Genomic DNA, 18,076 nt, shown 5'->3' on the forward strand with positions numbered 1-18,076 from the left:
GTTTTCTTAGAACACCCACCCCCTGGTTCTTGATGTCCAAAAGTTTGTGGACACCTGCTCATCCATTCATTATGAAATCATTCTGACCCCCCCTAACCCCGCCCCCCCAAAACAATTACTGTTCTGATGAGGCTTGACACTAGGTGTCAGAACATTACTGTGAGGATTTGATTGCATTCAGAGCTTTAGTGAGGTCAGGTACTGATGTTGGGTGATAAGTTCTGGACCACAAACTGATCCAACTAGAACACAAATTTACTGTTCCCAAGCTTAATGCTGGAGAGCTTTATGGCTGATATGTGACCCTTGGCATTGGGCATGGTGACCTCCCAAGGCCACCACAGAACAGGAGTTGTTTGGGTGACGGGTCATTCTTAGCACTGCAGTCTCACTGACGTGGTGATGGTGTGTTATGGTGTGTTGCGCTGGTACGAGGGGATCAGACACTGCAGGGCTACTGGAGTTTTTAAACACTTCAGTGTCACTGCTGGACTGAGAAACAGAAATATCCAGCCAGCAGTGTCCTGTGGGTAGCATCCTGTGACCGGACCAGAGGCTGACTAACACAAACTGCAGCAAATATAGGAATATAGAGTGGACAGTGAGTGGACGCAGTGTTTAAAAACTCCAACAGCATTCTGGTTTTCCTCCCAGTCCAAAGACATGCAGTCAGGCCAACTGGACACAATAAATTGCCCCTAGCTGTGAATGTGGGTGTAACTGTGAGTGTGAGTGTAAATGTGTATGTCTGTCTGTATGCCCATGCGATGGACTGGCGACCTGTCCATGTCCCTTCTGCCTTATAACAGCATACACAGTATATATAAAGTAATTCATTTTACCTTCATTAATTTTGCTTCAAGATAAAATTCTTTGCACATCTTGTACTTGGCAAACACTAAAGAAAACCCTGATTCCACAGGAGGGTATTTTACAAACCAGCACTTCTCTGTAAGCTGGATATCTATTTTAAGCCAAAATGAAGAGCGCCAAATAAGAATGCCTCCTGCCTCTTCTCTTATTGCACAGGCTTGACTTTTGGCTCATGCAGCTGAGAAGTGCTGCTTTGTGAATACCCACTGGTTCTGCTTGCATTATTTACATATACACAAACTATTCAGAGCATTTAAATGTGTGTAGTCATAAAGTATTCATTGTTAGATCCTGTTGGCCCATTTACAGCTGTGGCCATGAAGTTCAAGAGTGTGACATTTTCCAAGCTCCTCTTTCTGTGTTTCAGAACATTCACCTCGCCACCCCGTTTGTAGCTTTAAGTCACTTTGTGGTGAGGCCTTTATCAGGCTCTTGGATGTCCATCATTTTGGTCATCATAGTCACATTTCAGTTCATGAATTCAAATGGAGGGACTTATATGTGTGTATTATACACATAATTACGTCCCAAAGGAAGATTTTATTACTTAAATGTTGCTCTTTAATGGCTCCGGAGGCTCAGTGGTGGTTCTCCTTCAATTGTTTAGAAGAAATAGTATCAGACAAAAAGCAGACATGAGATGCAGGAGAGATAAAGGAGGGATGAGAGTTCAGTGGCAGATGAAGATGAGTGCTATTATTTTGGCAAATCTGAGCACATTGTGTGAGTTCACTGAGATCTCTTTTCAAACTCAAGAGGAGACACGTGAGATTACTGGGCTCTTTTGTTTAGGAGAGATATATGAGCAGTTAAACTCTCCTCTGTCTTTCCTTCTGATCTCATTGTTATTTACAAGAAACTCACAGTGGCTGGATGGACAGAAATACCTGCAGATTTTTTTTCAGATCTGAACAACAAAGGCAGCTTAATTTTCTCCTATCACTAAACGATGAAAGCTTTATATAGCAGTGACATTTCTGGTGGTCTACCAGGTTTTAACAGTTGTTGGTCTACTAGGTCCCTTGACTTTCTCCTTACTCAAGCAAGTGCGTTGTTTATTGTCTGATCTCTTTAGAAATTTCTCCTGAAAAATGAATAACTTGAACTTAATGGCTTCTTTGAATTAAACATTCCAGAATTGTTACAACAGCGTTATTCCATAGTAATTATATAAAACATAAATGTAAAGTTACGTAAAACATACTTCTGATCTGTAGTGTATCAAAAAGATACATGTGAGGCAAAACAAGTCGATACACATTTGTAATTACATAGGCTGCAGTTCTGTGATCCATCTAGAACACAGTAGTTACATTGATGCTGCATATATTATTCATGTGTAAATATATAGTTATTAGAGACACTTAATATAAAGAGGGACCAAAACCTCTTTTAGATATCACTCATTTTATACGGTCTTTTTGGCTATTTCCTTTTTAGTAACAGTTTCTTGACATCTGCACCTCATTTAAGAACCACAGCATTGTCTACACAGAGTGATAGTCAGACTTACATACCTGGGTATAGGAATGCATTCTGGGCTATCAGAATATAAATGGCTTGTGACAAGGTCTGTGTTGGTCTGTGGTACACTTCATAATTTAAAGGTAGGTGGTTGTGTAGATCTCAGATATGGATGGAATTAACATAAAGGTAGTAAACTTTGGCCTCCTCTACTTGATCACTCTAGCTGGCTGCTACTGCTGTAGGCTGTTTGCCCTGTCAGGACATATCAACTGTTGATCTTCAGTCTTACTATCCAATTTCATTAATGCCGGCATGTTCTGCACTTGCTAACCCTAACCCAAGTTCTGCTTTCTAGCAGAGCCATCTTACAACTGTGGACACCAACAGATCCAACAGAACAGTCATCAGTCATGTGCAACACTCTGTAGTTTCCATTCAGGCAGCTTAAATGTATCACTGAGCTTGTACTTTACAAGTCAGCCACGTGGTCTGTTTATTAATGTCGTTTGGAATATATAAACACTTCGTGCCCAGATAAATAGCTTTGCATATAGAGGATAACATAAGACCTCGAACCCATTTAAATGACTTATTAGTAATGAATAAACAAGCAAATTAGATTGCAATTTTTTATTTATTGATTTTGGGATGGGGGGCCCTTAAGATCCTAGTTCCGTCACTGATTTGTATTCTCAGTGTGAGACTCTCTGTTTTCCCTCAATGAAGTGGTTTAATCTGCTTGCCAAACTTAAACCATAAAGTTTGCATACTTTTAATGTAAAAAAGGGGGAAGGGAAGAGGTTTCGATGGTTTATGTGCCGAGATAAGCTGTATGTCATGGTGACTCCAGCCTGCTTATCATGCCATACGCCTCAGCCAGTCTACATTAAACCCAGCTGAAGGAGCTTAGCCTCTCGTCCTCAAGCGAGGCTTAGCGAGTAGTCTTTAATTCATTCAGGCATTGTACTCTCTCTTTTTCTCTCCCTCTGAAAATGGAAGAGCTTGCAAGACAGTTATTTTGAGGTTCACATGTCATTAACCACATTCCTCTATCCCACACATGCAGCTTAGATTTGTGCAATGCAGTACTGCAGTTTAATAGGTGAAGAAATTAATTTAGCTGTCACGGCACAAACCAAGACACTTTGTGGTCGTGTCCCTCTGCGGAAGAGCTGAAAATAGGCTTAAAATGGCCCAGTTTCTGCCAGGGAACATTCAAGGTAGAAATCAAAATGGGAAAAAAATGAATGTATTGGGTCCAGTGTTTTGCCCAAAGGTAAAACTGAATGATCTTAGATGAGCTCCAAGCTGCAACAATGAAAGCTTTGATGAAGGTGACACACTTTGTTTTATATTAGGTAAGTTCTTGAAATAAAGTGCCTACATACAACCCCCCTCCTCAGCAGGGTGGTCTGTGGCAGGTTAAGAGTATCTCTGTTGATGGAGGATGGCGGAGATGATTTCAGGAAGTGGGGCGACAGCTAATTGCTCTTTGAAGACATCGCTTGGGGACCTTTTTGACTGCGGGGTCAAGGTCACAGACACCGGCAGCATGTAATTGGCCCACGATCCCCAGGGTCACATGAGAAAATTCATATGTGACGTCTCTCTGGGTCTCAGTGTTCTTTCAAATCAATTCCATTCTCACGTGCTTGGCTGTTTTAATCACAAACCAAAACATTATGCAAATAAAATAACAGTAATCATATGCCACTGTAAATGAATTTACCATTAATATTGCTGTTCCAACTTTCAGCCTATAGCACTACATGAAACCATACAGCTACATCTAAATCTGGAGAATAGTCTTCCGCCTAACTCTCTGTCTATCTAGCTACAGTGTTTGAAATAAAGCTTTCTAAAAGGTTCTTCGTATTGATCTGCAGTTCTAGGAAGAAGCTTTAGTTGATCATTTTTGCATTTTGTGGAGGTTCTTTAAACTTTTAAAAGGTTCTTTAAATGGGTTCTCACAAATTGTGCAGCCATCTAAGTATTGACTCTGTTGTCTGGAGATTGCATAGCCGGGTAGCCATCTGTGTGTGTAGCATGATGCTAGCTAATGTGGACATCTGGTATCGGATGTAACATCATAACAAAGTGGTATAATGACTGATTCTGTCAGTTAACAGACACCCATGTTAGCTAGCATAGATCTATGAGGGAACCAAAGGGGTTCTTCTACATATTGTCATGCCACCATAGGCCGCGCAGAATTGCTCTTGGAATGCAGTCATTTTTTAAAGATACTATACAGTACTGTGCGAAAGTCTTACGCACCCAAGACACATTTTCAAAATCTATTTATTTGTGTAGCATGTGTTTATTTGCTGAGAAAAGTGTTAATATTTGAATAAACAAAATGTATAGAATATTAATAATTAGATTAATATATATATATATATATATATATATATATATATATATATATATATATATATATATAATTAATAGTGATTCTATGGATGTTAGTGTGTTTAACCATTTCCAAGCCTCTCCTCGAGGAAGCCCAGTATTATATGTAGTTAAAAAGCAACTCCTGGTTTGACCAATCAGTGCTTCATTAAATTGAGCTCATGATGTAATTGATGATATTATCGAGTCTCTGTGGCGGCTGTGAAGGTGTCAAGGAAAAATATGGACCCAAGAAATTCTTGTTACTTTTTATTGTTTTATGTTTATCTGAATTATGAATACGACTTTATTCTAATGTATATTGTGATAAACTCACTGCTGAGATAAATATTTTAAAAAAACTTGCTTAGATGCCTAAAATTTTCTCACAGTACTGTATGTCCTTAAGTATCCACTCCAAGAGAGTGAATTCAGCTACTTTACGATGCACAACTATACATTTTCAGCTTGAATAATCTTCATAGAATAGCATGGCCAATCGAATGGAACGGTCTGGACCTGCTACACCTGAGCTATGCCCACCATGTCACCATGCCCAATGCCAAGCATTAGTATAAAGCCTTCCTGACCTTGAGCTGTGGAGCAGTGGAACTGTATTCTCAGGAGTGATAGAGTTCTACCCAATACCTTTGGGATGAGTTAAAGTGGCATTTGTGATCCTGGATTACCTCGATTACCATCTACCACGAATGGTCTTGTGACTACTTGCAATCAAATCCTCACAATGTTCTAACAATTAGTACAAAGCCTTCCCGGAATCATAGCACTTGTTTTAAGAGGAAGGAGGGAAAACTCTGGATGAGTAGGTGTTTACAATGTTTGGACATAGTTTAAAAACAAAATACAGTTTAATACTATGAAATTTTAAACGTGCTTGGTCTGTTAATGTTTAAAAGCTTCTTCCCACACATTTCATTCAAAAACATTGCTTTAAAGAAGCATGTATTAAAAGGTTCTTGAGGGAGTCAAAAGTAGTGGCAGTAAAAACTTTTTAAGGGTCTGTCTTTCTATCCATCTTTTTTATTTATATTTCTGTCAGTCTGTATGACTATCTATCTATCTCTTTTATCTATCTCTACACTGTTTCTCACAGTTTCTATGACGTTTCTAAATTTATGCTCCTATGAACAGTTTTAGCTCTTGTTCCAAGATATCAGTCTTTGAATTACTACAGTGCAGATTACAGAACACATTATATTCCCCACCCTGCTCACTCAGTTATGGCCAACAACCAGTCATAACTTAGAGGACTTTCTTTCCCACACAAAGAGTTTCCACCCATCCTCAGACTCCCCGTGACTTTCTCAGCTGTAAGCAGGTTCTTTTATAAATCCCAGTGAGAGCTTTTGATGAGGGCTGGGTGAAAGTAGCTTGATAAGGCTAACAAGGAAAATAAGCTGGGACGGACCCCGGGGTGTGTCACCTTTCCTACATCTTAGGGCTGACACAATCCTGCGTGGCTTCGCCTATAATAATACTAATCACTGCAGCCACAACACCGAGCTGCATGGGCTGGGGCCTGGAGGTGTTGAGAGGAGGGGAAGGTGTGTCACTGCCAGGATGCCCGGTCTTGGCGCTCGACGAGGGGGGAAAAGGGATGATGTCACCCAACCTGCTGCATGGCATTCCCTCCCAAACATTCCCCAGACCCCAATCTTCTTGAGCCAGTTTCCTCTTCAGCATTTAGCAACTCCCACCCTCTATACATGGCAGGATATAACACTTTTGCTCACTGATTTACATCTAAATAAACACTGCCAGATGAAACAATGTGGATCTGGAAGGGAACACGCGGGCCTTTCTTCTCCACCCGTTCAATTGATATTGGCCCGATTGGCCTGGGCTGCTGGCTCTGATAAGCAACATGGGAGGGGAACACTGGCCTCAACAGCCAGTTGAGGAGGAGCCGGTTTAGTTCGGGAGACACAAAGCGGTACATGGTGCCTTCAAGATGGTGGAGGAGTTCTTCCAGAGGTCACGGAACCTATGGGGAGGGCACTTACTTAGGAAAATTAATTTAATGTTATTTAGACTCTATTTGCACCTTCACATTTCATGTGACTTGCACCTGGATTTTGTCATGATATGATGCTAATCACATGCATTTTGTTTATTTTGTCATACGGACACACCAATTGCAAGTATCTGTAATAGTCACTGCACATGCAAAATGATAATGTAGCACTAGCAGAAGAAGAAACACAGGGGGAGCGATGATTTTCTACAAGATGTGCACTTTATTGAACACACTAGCAGAAAAGGGCACATGCAAAACACCTGACCTGTGGGGGAGAACAGCCCTAGCCACCGGCTTCACCTTGACCCCAACACACACAAAATTCACATGTTAACCCACTCCCTAACACCAAGTAACACAAACACATAACTTAAACTAGCACAAAACAACATAAGCAACAACATTTAGTACCTTTGTTGGAGGGCAGGCCACCATGAGCCTGTGCGTGTGGCCATCTGCCTAGCCACACCTCCCAGAGTTTCAGCCAGTAGCAGACTGCTACAGTATAATGCACTGAGAGGAGCTTTGGTTGTTGAATGTTGTATGGAGACACAGATGTGTTGACATGTCTGGCTAAAATGTGTCTCCTGAGGAGGTTTAAAAGGTGTCTTGGGTGCATTTATGCCTGTATTATTATATGAAAAAAATCCTTATCTGGATATAATCCTGGTACTCAAGTCTAGGGCTGGGTATCGAATTTCAGTGCTTTCATGGTACCAGGTGAATAACTTCAAACTCCAAAATCTAGAGTGCTGATTGGCTGTCAGCATTCTGTATGCATGTAATGGTAACACTTCACTTAAACCCTGCTGCATAATACAATCATTCCACACATTCCATACAACCGTCATGAATTGTCCACCCCACTACATTGCACTGACATAAACATGCAGATTGTTATGACAGATAATGTTCAGCAAAATAACAATAAGTTACCATTACCAGTAATTATCGTCACAGATGTCATAAGGCTTGATGTCATGTTGCATATCGTCATTGTCCAATGAAAAATATGCATCTCCATTTTTTTGTGATTTTTACTTCTTTCTTTCTGCATCATTTGAGCTCAGCAACTGTTCTTTACATTGTGTGAAAATTTCATGATGATTGGACCAATATAGATGCTTCAAAATGACTTAGAATAGTACCTCTTTCCTTTAACTTACATTTGAAAGTAAAGAACGTTTTGCCCTCTCCTGTCAAATGACTATTTTGGAGATACTACATCAACATTATGGGATCTGTAATGATAATGGTAATGGTAACATGACACTGTTATGTAACTGGACATTATCTGCCATGACAATGTGTATAATATCTACCATGACATGTTTATATCAGTGTAATGTAGCAGGGTTAGTTGATAACATGTTATCAATATCAACACTTTTTGATTAGTAGTTCATGGAATTCAATAAATATACTCATTTTCTGCCGCTCTAGCTTAAGCCATTTGGTTTATAATTTAAAAGAACAGACTGAAAAAAAAGTATTCTTTAGGAATTTGTATTGAAGTAAAGGTATCAGGAAATTTTGTATGACACCCAATCCTACTCAAAATTCATTAAAAAACCAGGTGTAACTGCTCACAGATCACAGACACTGACACCGATGACAGACTGAAGTGCTCACAGCAGTGCACCGATGGTCTACATTCATGCTTATTCACTGTGATACAGATGCTAAATGCTCTCGCTGGTTCAAGAGGTCAAAGATAGAGGGAGCATGAGTAATAAATTGCACACTATGGTATGCAGGCTGTTTGATTTATAAGGCTTTGTTTCAGCAGCAGTCTGTGCTTTGCACTGCTACTGTGTTTCTGGCCACTGACTGAAATTTTGAATGTACTATTGTATGAGTGAACTTAATGGAATGTGAGGTTTCGTACATGTACACTAGAAAAGCACAGGCGATTGAAGAGGTGACACAGCCTATTACATTCTTAGAAACACAGCATGCCTTTTAAAGGAGAAAGAAAACTAGACACAAGCTTATCTTTCTTCTAACCAGTCAGCTGCAGGACTCCCCATAAGACCCCCTGTATCTTATCTGACCATCGTTTTGGCTATGGGACTCCAGCAGAGTGCTAAGCTCAGACTGCTGTGAGTCGCCCGAAGCGATACTGTCCATCTACTTATCCTATCACTTCAAATTAGCCTCCACAGCGCTACAACACAAGCCAGGCCACAAGCAGGATTTTCCACATACCAGGGTCATCAAAAACTCCCCCTCCTTTTCTACAGTTCTGACTTTTTCCGTCTCTCGCAGCAGCCTGCTCATCGTGATCTTATCAGCCAGGGTCAAGCAGGGATTTGGCCATGGCCATGGATAAGAGAGGGCAGGCCTCTGGGAATGCACTTAGCTGAGGTGCCTGCTGCGTTTCTGTTAGCGCTCCTAGGGTGTCCAACCTGACACAATGTCCACAACAGGCCAAGGTCCCGACGGCCAGTCGCCATGCCAAGATGTCAACAAATGAGGTCAAAGTATCTCATCACTGTCAGCACATCGAAACCCGTGGGATGTCAGTCTTCTTCTTTAAAGCCTGTTTGAAGAGCATTCCATATTTGCCTCCAATTGTAAATAAAGATTGAATAAACACTTTTAATTAGACCCGATTATGTGGCTTCTGAATTTGCATGACAGTTTTATCTATAGAATCTATTAAAAATGTATGTAGCATAGCTAAAAACAGAGGTAGCAGCTACCTTGAAGTCTAAACTTTGAATGGATTCACTTTTGTCCATTACTTTAAAGCTGAGCTAAAATGTCTAATTCTACAGGCCAAAAACATATCTTGTTATATTCATTAAAGTAGAGATGTCAGCTATTATCTCTTGTATGGAAACCATGCTTAATTAAATTTGCTCAAATTGTTTTAGAAGAACACATTTCTAAGCTGCAGAGTGAAGATAAGTAAGGATAAACCAAATAAGGCTAAAATATTTTTTTGCAGATAATTTAAGGAAACTCACCACATCCCCATTTAAAGGACATACATCCAAGCCTTTTTTCAGTTACTTCCCTCAGGTCTAATTTATGTGGGTTTAGGTAGTCAAAATACATTTTACCATGACCATTTTCCAAACTCACTTTATCCTTTATAATTAAACAGGCTGTTTTTTTGCTACTGTACCTTTAAGATTGATATACAAAAAGATAATCTCTGTTTTGATTGGCTGCCCTGTATTGTACCTCATTCAAAAAGCAGTCTGGACTGAAACACTCCTTATGATTTCAGAATGAATGGGTGGGGCTAAACCACTGATTTTATTAGGAACACTTGTTCCGGTGGTGGACAGTAACCAAGTAAATGTAATTCATTACTGTACTTAAGTCATTTTTTTGTGTATCTGTACTGAAGTATTTCCATTTTGGGTGACTTTTTACTTTCACTCCACCACATTTAAATGATATCAAATAATTAGTGAACAAATATAACATGTTACTCTCGACTTTGTGGGTAAATAGACCACAGTATAGAAATGCGTCCACATATGCAGTCCTGACTGACGTGTTTCTTTTTTTTCTGAATTTGTACAAACACTATTTCATTTTATAGTAAATTAGTTTTGGCTAGTTTATGTTTATGAGATACAGATGCACCATAGAAAAGGAAACTCATTTGTGATCCTGTGATTAAAGCCAGTTTTTATTAAACTTAAACTTGTAATGAAGTTGCAAATCAATCTTAAACTGAAACTTTGCTTGGTCGCAAAAAGTGAGTTCAGATTTTTGTGATTCTCAGTTCTCCCTGATGGAAACTGTTTGCCTTCAGTGTTTTGTGCTTATGATAATTTTAATAGACATCAGTGACTAATTAATGACATTCTATTCAAAGACTGGTTTACCAAGACAGACACTGGAGTATTTTCACTTAAAATAAGTTCATGAAGCGAGTCTTGTTACAAATCTGATAACAGGACATCAGAGCCATAATTAATCTTTTAGTACTTTTACTTTTGATACTTAAGTACATTTGAGGGAAAATACTTTTGTACTTTTACTCAAGTGGAGGTTTAAAAGAACTTCTACTTTTACTTGAGTAATATTTTACCTTGGATATCTCTACTTTGACTCAAGTACATGATTTGTGTACTTCGTCCACCACTGACCTGTACAGCTACTGTACAGCTACTTATTCGTGCAATTATCTAATCAATCACGTGGCAGCAGTGCTGCGCATAAAATCATGCATATAAGGTCAGCAGCTTCAGATAACGTTCACATTAACCAACAGAATGTGATCCTATGATTCGGACTGTGGCATGATTGTTGGTGCCAGACGAGCTGGTTTGAGCATTTTCATACCTGCTGATTTCCAGGGATTTTCATGCAGAACAGTCTGTAGAGCTTACTTAGAATGGTACAATAAGGAAAAAACATCCCATGTGTGGCAGTCCTGCAGATGGAAATATCTTGTTAATGAGAGAGGTCAACAGAGAATGGCCATACTGGTTCAAGTTCACAGAAAGGCTACAGTAACTCAGATATTCGCTCTATACAAGTGTAGTGAGTCAAGTCAAGTCAAAGTTTATTTATAAAGTGCTTTTTAAAATAGGTGTTGTCACAAAGCAGCTTTACAGAAAATCCAGGTCCAAGCCCCATTAGTGAGCGGTGACGAACTCCCTAAGAGCAAGAGGAAGAAACCTTGAGCGGAACCAAGACTCAGGTCGACACCAGATAGCAAACAACATTAGAATAAAATATTAGAAAACAAAATGGGGAAAAGGGTGGAGCACCGGTTAATTAGATAGTTTGAGTGTATGCAGCAGCAGCATCAGGAGTGAACGGCAGATGGGCTACAACAGCAGAAGACCATGTCAGGTTCCACTTTTGTTATCGAAGAACAAAAAGCTGAGGCTGCAGTGGGATGAAACTAAATAACTATTGAGGCACAGAATTTGGCACCAACAAAATGAACCCATAGTCCCAACCTGTCTTATGCCAACAGTCCAGGCTGGTGAAGGTGGTGTAATGGTGTGAGGAATGTTTTCTTGGCAGACTTTGGGCCTGTTAATATCAACCACGTATCACTTACACCAATCAGGCATAACATTATGACCACCTCCTTGTTTCTACGCTCATTGTCCATTTTATCAGCTCCACTTACTATATAGGTGCACTTTGTAGTTCTACAGTTACAGACTGCAGTCCATCTGTTTCTCTGATACTTTGTTATCCCCCTTTTAGCCTGTTCTTCAGTGGTCAGGACCTCCGTGGACCCTCACAGAGCAGGTACTATTTGGGTGGTGGATCATTCTCAGCACTGCAGTAACACTGATGTAGTGAGGGTGTGTTAGCGTGTGTTGTGCTGGTCTGAGTGGATCAGACACAGCAGGACTCAATTCACTCATCTTCTAATGTTTACTTCCATTAAGATATTGCACCATGTCACAAAACAAAAATGATCTCAAACTAGTTTCATGAACACGACAGTGACTTCAATGTTCTTCACTGGCCTTCCCAGTCACTGGGAAGTTTCCTTACGACATTAAGCTATTTTATCTCAAAAAAGTGAGGAAATTTTCTTCCAGAATACAGGTGCTTTAAGAATGAAGCAAGACTTGTCAACTGTCAAAGCTCAGTACATATTTAATAATAGGAAACAAGCAATAGGATTTACTTTGTGACACAGCATTGTTATCAAGTTAATACAAACACAGTAGCACATTTTCTGAGCAATGGCGCACATGCACAGTAAGCACTGAACCAGTAAGCATTGTGAGGTTTTTTTTTTTTTTTGGGGGGGGGGGGTATAGGAAAGTTGGGGGTTGGGGGGGGTTCATGTACGTGATAGCATGTGGGCAGGTGTGGGGCGTGCAGCAGGGGGGCGGGATAAGAATGGCAATCGCCTGTCACATCAAACGAGGTCCCGTCCCTCCTCTGTTTCCAGGTAGGGCCTAAATAAAGGCAACCCGATCCATGTGGAACTCGCCTTTCGTGAATAGGCCTTCAAAGCAGCAGGACTGCTGTCCGTCCAAGGCCTTTGTAATGGAAACCTCTGCTGTTATTTTGCCCCGCGCGTTTTCAGGCTGGGCTATTATTGTTCTCCCGGGTCCGGATGCGTTACTCAGACGAGGGCAGAAATTCCCACTTTCAGCTCTTTATTCCGTTTGAGAATGGCCACTGCCCCACCCAGGGTCCATTCTGTCTGAAGGTACTGACGCCCATTCATCTTAGAAAGTCACAAATAGAAGTACGATCGAGCCTATTTGGAGCCAGAGAAGAGGGCTTAAAAATAAAAGTTTCCTAAGTGGGCTTGGATTTATGGTTCTAGGAAAGGACCCCTTACGTTGTGTGTAGGTTCCTCACACTCACACACTGCATTAAATAATTGTTCATCGAGAGTTCCTTTGGGAACAATTGGTGGTTCTTTTGTTCTATGGCATTGTTCTAAAGAACATTTATGGCATGGTCATTTTTAAGAGTTAGGTGTCTCCAGTGCAGGTTCATTAGCTGATCTCATGGTATGTATGTATAATTTTGATGAAGGAGTGCAGCGGCAGACAGAAGTGACAGCAGTCTGTAGGGATTAGAGAGTGAACTTTGTAGTCTATCTTTACAGTGAGACTGCAGCCCTTTCCTTGTCTGCTATGAGCCACTTCCTGAGGTTCTGCATGCAGGCACAGTCACTCGAAGTGCTGGGACAGTCAGCTTTGCGCAACAAACAGAGGGTTATGCTTCATGCTTATAAGCATGTATGTTTGTGCGACGGCTTGTGTCCTGCATCACCATGGGAATGCACGTTCCCCTGCTAATTACTTGCCTGAATGGGCCTACAGAGACACTGTTAATGACATGTAACCTGATCTCAAAAACCTGAGCGGCTCCATGGAGGGTGTAGCCTGCATTTGTGGGGTGGGGGGAGGAAGGGGAAGGTGATGTACTGAGGAGGAGGAGGAGGAGGAGGAGGAGGAGATGGAGGAGGGCTGGACTGGAAAAAGTGACCCAAGAGAGAGAAACATACAGAAGCGCCATTTGTGACACACTAAACCAACTGTTCAAGCGTAGTGGCATGACAGAGGCATGTCAACCCTGTCTCTAATTCCAGAGGCCATTATGTGCCCCCATTTAGGGTGGGGGAGGCTGCTAGCGCAGTCATATAGAGAACTGTGGAGTTCTGTGTATGAAGAGGGTTTTAGGGACAATGACAGAGCGGCCTCGCTTGCAGCTGGGCTCATTAACTCCAGCCTAAGAATAATAATTACCGCTTTTGTCACGGCAGTGGTATGTTAATGACACGCTCTGCCGTGGTCACCTGATCAGCTGCAGGAGAAGATCTCCACACACACAGAGTCAGCAGCAGTGCAGCATGGGGGTCGTCATCACGTATGGCCTTCTGAAGAGGTTGCAACAAAATGCTGCATCTTAGGGACAGGACAGCACTGCTGTCAAATCACTGCACCAATTGTGGGATGTTAGAACTAATTATAATAAAATTCCATAACAGAAGTGGAAAATGAATACATTATGTACAGGATTACGTAACAGTTGTGGTCCTAATTGCACGCCTATGATGTTTCACAGGACAAACCACTTTCCACTCATTCTCTGATAGACTGGATAGACCCTAAAATGAAATCTCAGAGAATAGACTCTAAACTTATAATGATTAAGACCCCTGCATGTTCTCCATATATGACATAAAGAGCTTGAATCTTATGGTCTGAGCCTGGGTGATTATTTGGCCTAACTGAACACTTCTTCTAAAAATGTAGCTCATCAATTAATCCAATCAATATAAAATAATTTACAGACATTAATAAACAACTTACAGATGCTACAAAGAGGGCCTGATTCCTAATTCCCACTGTCAGTTCTGGCCATACACCAGGCAATGTCTACCTCTCCTGTGAATGTGAGTCTATTTCAGATTTTTGGAAATTATGTTAAAATTGTTAATTCTGCCTTAATGAAAGTGCTATTTAAGTCCCAAACTCTGTTCTTTGTTTACTAAATAATGGAGAACCTTTTACACGTAACCAACACAGAATGCTATTAATAGCTTTACCACAGCTAAAAGGTCATTCAGTTTTGATTTACTCTGAGTTTAATTTACAAAGCTTTCAGATTCTTACACTCCACAGAATTGTGACCCTTGAAGGTATGACTGCAAGACTGAACAAGGACCAAACAAAGACTGTACAAGATTGGGCTGAAATGGTATCTGCTATTGGAATTTTGTACAGGCATTTTTATTGTACTGTTATCATTATATTGAGGAACGTTTCAGTACACAGGTATGTCTGTATATACCCTCTAGGCAAATGAGAGGTCAGCTCAACTTAAAATGATTTAGTAACTGATTTCATGGCTTTTCTTGAGTTGAGTCAACTTGAGGACACCAGAGTTCACACAACTCAAAGTTCTTAGTTGAGTCAAAAATTCTCCAAGCTACTGTATCTAGATCTGCATCTCGCTTAGATTAACTAAACTGAATGTGTGTGTGTGTTTTTTTTTATGTGTTTCCCCACTAGCTGGCGCTCCTTCTTTCAGACAGTCCCATCTGGAATATTCTGCACTTGGGTTTCCGGATAATGGACCCCTGTGGTGTTGCTGGGATTCAAACTCACAACCTCCTGATGTTGGGATGAATTATTACACACCTGCACCACATAAGATGATGCCACGCTTCAAAGTCAAAACAACAAATATTTTCTCCAGTGTATTAAACATTTGTAGACACAAAATCTGAATTGCTTCATGTGGTGCAGTGGACTGAGCCGTCTACCCATCAGGAGGTTGTGAGTTTGAGCATTTATTTACATAGCTGAGATGCAGAACTAAAAACATTAAGAGAACTTTTGACTCAACTAGGATATTTGAGTTGTGTGTCCTCAAGTTGAGTTAACTCAAGAAAAGCCATGTAATCAGTTACTATATCATTTTGAGTTGAGCTGACCTTTCATTTTTTACAGTGTACAAAGTAGCAGCTGGTGTCTTCAGAACAGTGGACTGGCCACCCCAGAGTCCAGGTGCCAACATCACTGAATGTGTTTGGGATTACTTGGATTACTTGAAACAGCAGGCTCCTTTCCCACTATGTGCGTGTCACTCTTGCTCCACTGGGAAACCAAGACATCCACAGATTGTGTATGTTCATTAATGAAATGAGCATAAAGCAGACACACGGACACGAACAGATCCACTGTTATTCACTAAGGGGTTGCATTCATTAGCGCTGTGAAGGAGCAGGTTCACACTCTGGCTGATCTATCAGTTTTCATTTTCACCTCTAGCTCTGGAAGAGTAGAAAACCTTCCCCTAGAGCTATAAAAAACATCTCCTTATGCCACAAAAAAGGATAAAAGGGCTAAATCAAGGTGCACTAGGGGGGAAGGGGGTGATGGTACCAGGTGTCATACCGTAAGGATGTGTAAATTGAGTAGAATATGAATATACACTCACCAGCCACTTTATTGGGTACACCTGTTCAGTTGCTTCTTAACACAAATAGCTAATCAGCCAATCGCCTGGCCGCAACTCACTGCATTTAGGCATGTAGAGGTGGTCAAGGCAACTTGCTGAAGTGTAAACCGAGCATCTGAATGGGGAAGAAAGGTGATTGAAGTGACTTTGAACGTGGCATGTTTGTTGGTGCCAGGCAGGCTGGTCTGAGTATTTCAGAAACTGCTGATCTACTAGGATTTTCACACACAACCATCTCTAGGGTTTACAGAGAATGGTCCGAAAAAGAGAAGACATCCAGTGAGCAGCAGCTGTGTGGACGAAAATGCCTTGTTGATGTGAGAGGTCAGAGGAGAATGGGCAGACTGGTTTGAGAGGATAGAAAGGCAACAGTAACTCAAATAAATAAACAATATCTCTGAGGTTGAAAGTCTGCCATGAAGAATTAAGGCAGTTCTAAAGGCAAAAGGGGGTCCAACATTTTACTAGCAAGGTGTAGATGATTCATAAACTCTTAACAGATTATCAGTAACACATCGGCAACATAGCAGCGAATTTGCAGTAGCACCTGAATGCACTGAAGTACATATCTTGTAGATGTTCTGTTGATACCTAATTTACATTAAGTAGATGTATTGTTTATATGTTATTTCCAACATGCAAAACCTAACCCTCACCCTAGCACTAATCCTAACCCTGTCTTTAACCTCATCCCAGAACCTAATCCTAAAACTCATATTTTTATATATTTAGTTATACTAATATGTATAGTTAATAATGTATAGTTAAACTATACATAGTTTTTGACATGCTACTGAGAGTCCGTTGAGTATTTGTTTAATCTAGAAAGGACCACTTAAAATAACGTCACCAAAAATTCAAACATATATAGAAAACATGACAGCTACTGAAAGCTTTCATCTTTGAGAGATAGAAGAACATCTGAAAGGATGTTTAGCTGTCAAGGAGCTGTGACAGAGAAATGACAAGTAGTCACATTACAGTGGAGGATCAGTGCAAGTTTGCAGATGTATAATGACATGTGCAGCTGGTGATTTGTTTTTGAATGAAAGCATCATATGCGCTGATAAGTACAAACAAATTCTAATACATCAAGCAAAATCCTTAGGAAAACATTCGATTGGGAAACAAATCATTTGACAGTGGGATACCAACCCCAAGTACATTGCTGAGATGTACTTATCAAACCAAGCAGCTGCTGATATTCTTAAAAAATTTTGATTTAAAAGTTTTCTTAAGTTTCTGTTTGTCATTTTTATGTCAAAAGGTGTCATGGAGGACCACTGTGGACGTCATGTCTTTTTGAATGTATACTTGTCAAACATTTATTTCCTTTTATTCACGTCTTCAGTTTCCTTTTTTTGGGTCCTGTGCTCCTGAAACAACTGGTCATTAAGGTCATTTTGGTGAATGGGCTGGTCAGCCCTGGCACACTCATTCTCTGAGTCATGCATTTGTGGCGGCTATACACACATGGTCCAGCATTGTCAGACTGAGGAGGATGCAAGGGAGATGTCTCTTTAACGACAGCAGTCAACAATGTGAGACATCAAGTCTTTAAAGCAGTTTCCAAATCCTGGTCCTAGAGTATCTTGTCCTGCATATTTTGCTGCTTTTCTCTACTATAACATCTCAGGATGGGTTTGTAAATATGCTGAATGACTGGATTAGGTGTGTCAGAGCAAGGAAAACACTAACATTTGCAGGACCAAGACACCTCTGTACCAGTATTAGGAACCACTGATGCTCCTTGTTTTCTTATTCAGTGGAGTTCATTATTCTATACTGCCACTTTATGAGGGATAAGCGACCCCTATTGGCCAGTTAGTTTAATTTGTTGTGGAAAAAGTCCAAGAAGTTGTCTTAAAATAATGGTAT

This window comes from Pygocentrus nattereri, chromosome 4, assembly GCF_015220715.1.
Source record: "Pygocentrus nattereri isolate fPygNat1 chromosome 4, fPygNat1.pri, whole genome shotgun sequence".
Lineage (NCBI taxonomy): Eukaryota > Metazoa > Chordata > Actinopteri > Characiformes > Serrasalmidae > Pygocentrus > Pygocentrus nattereri.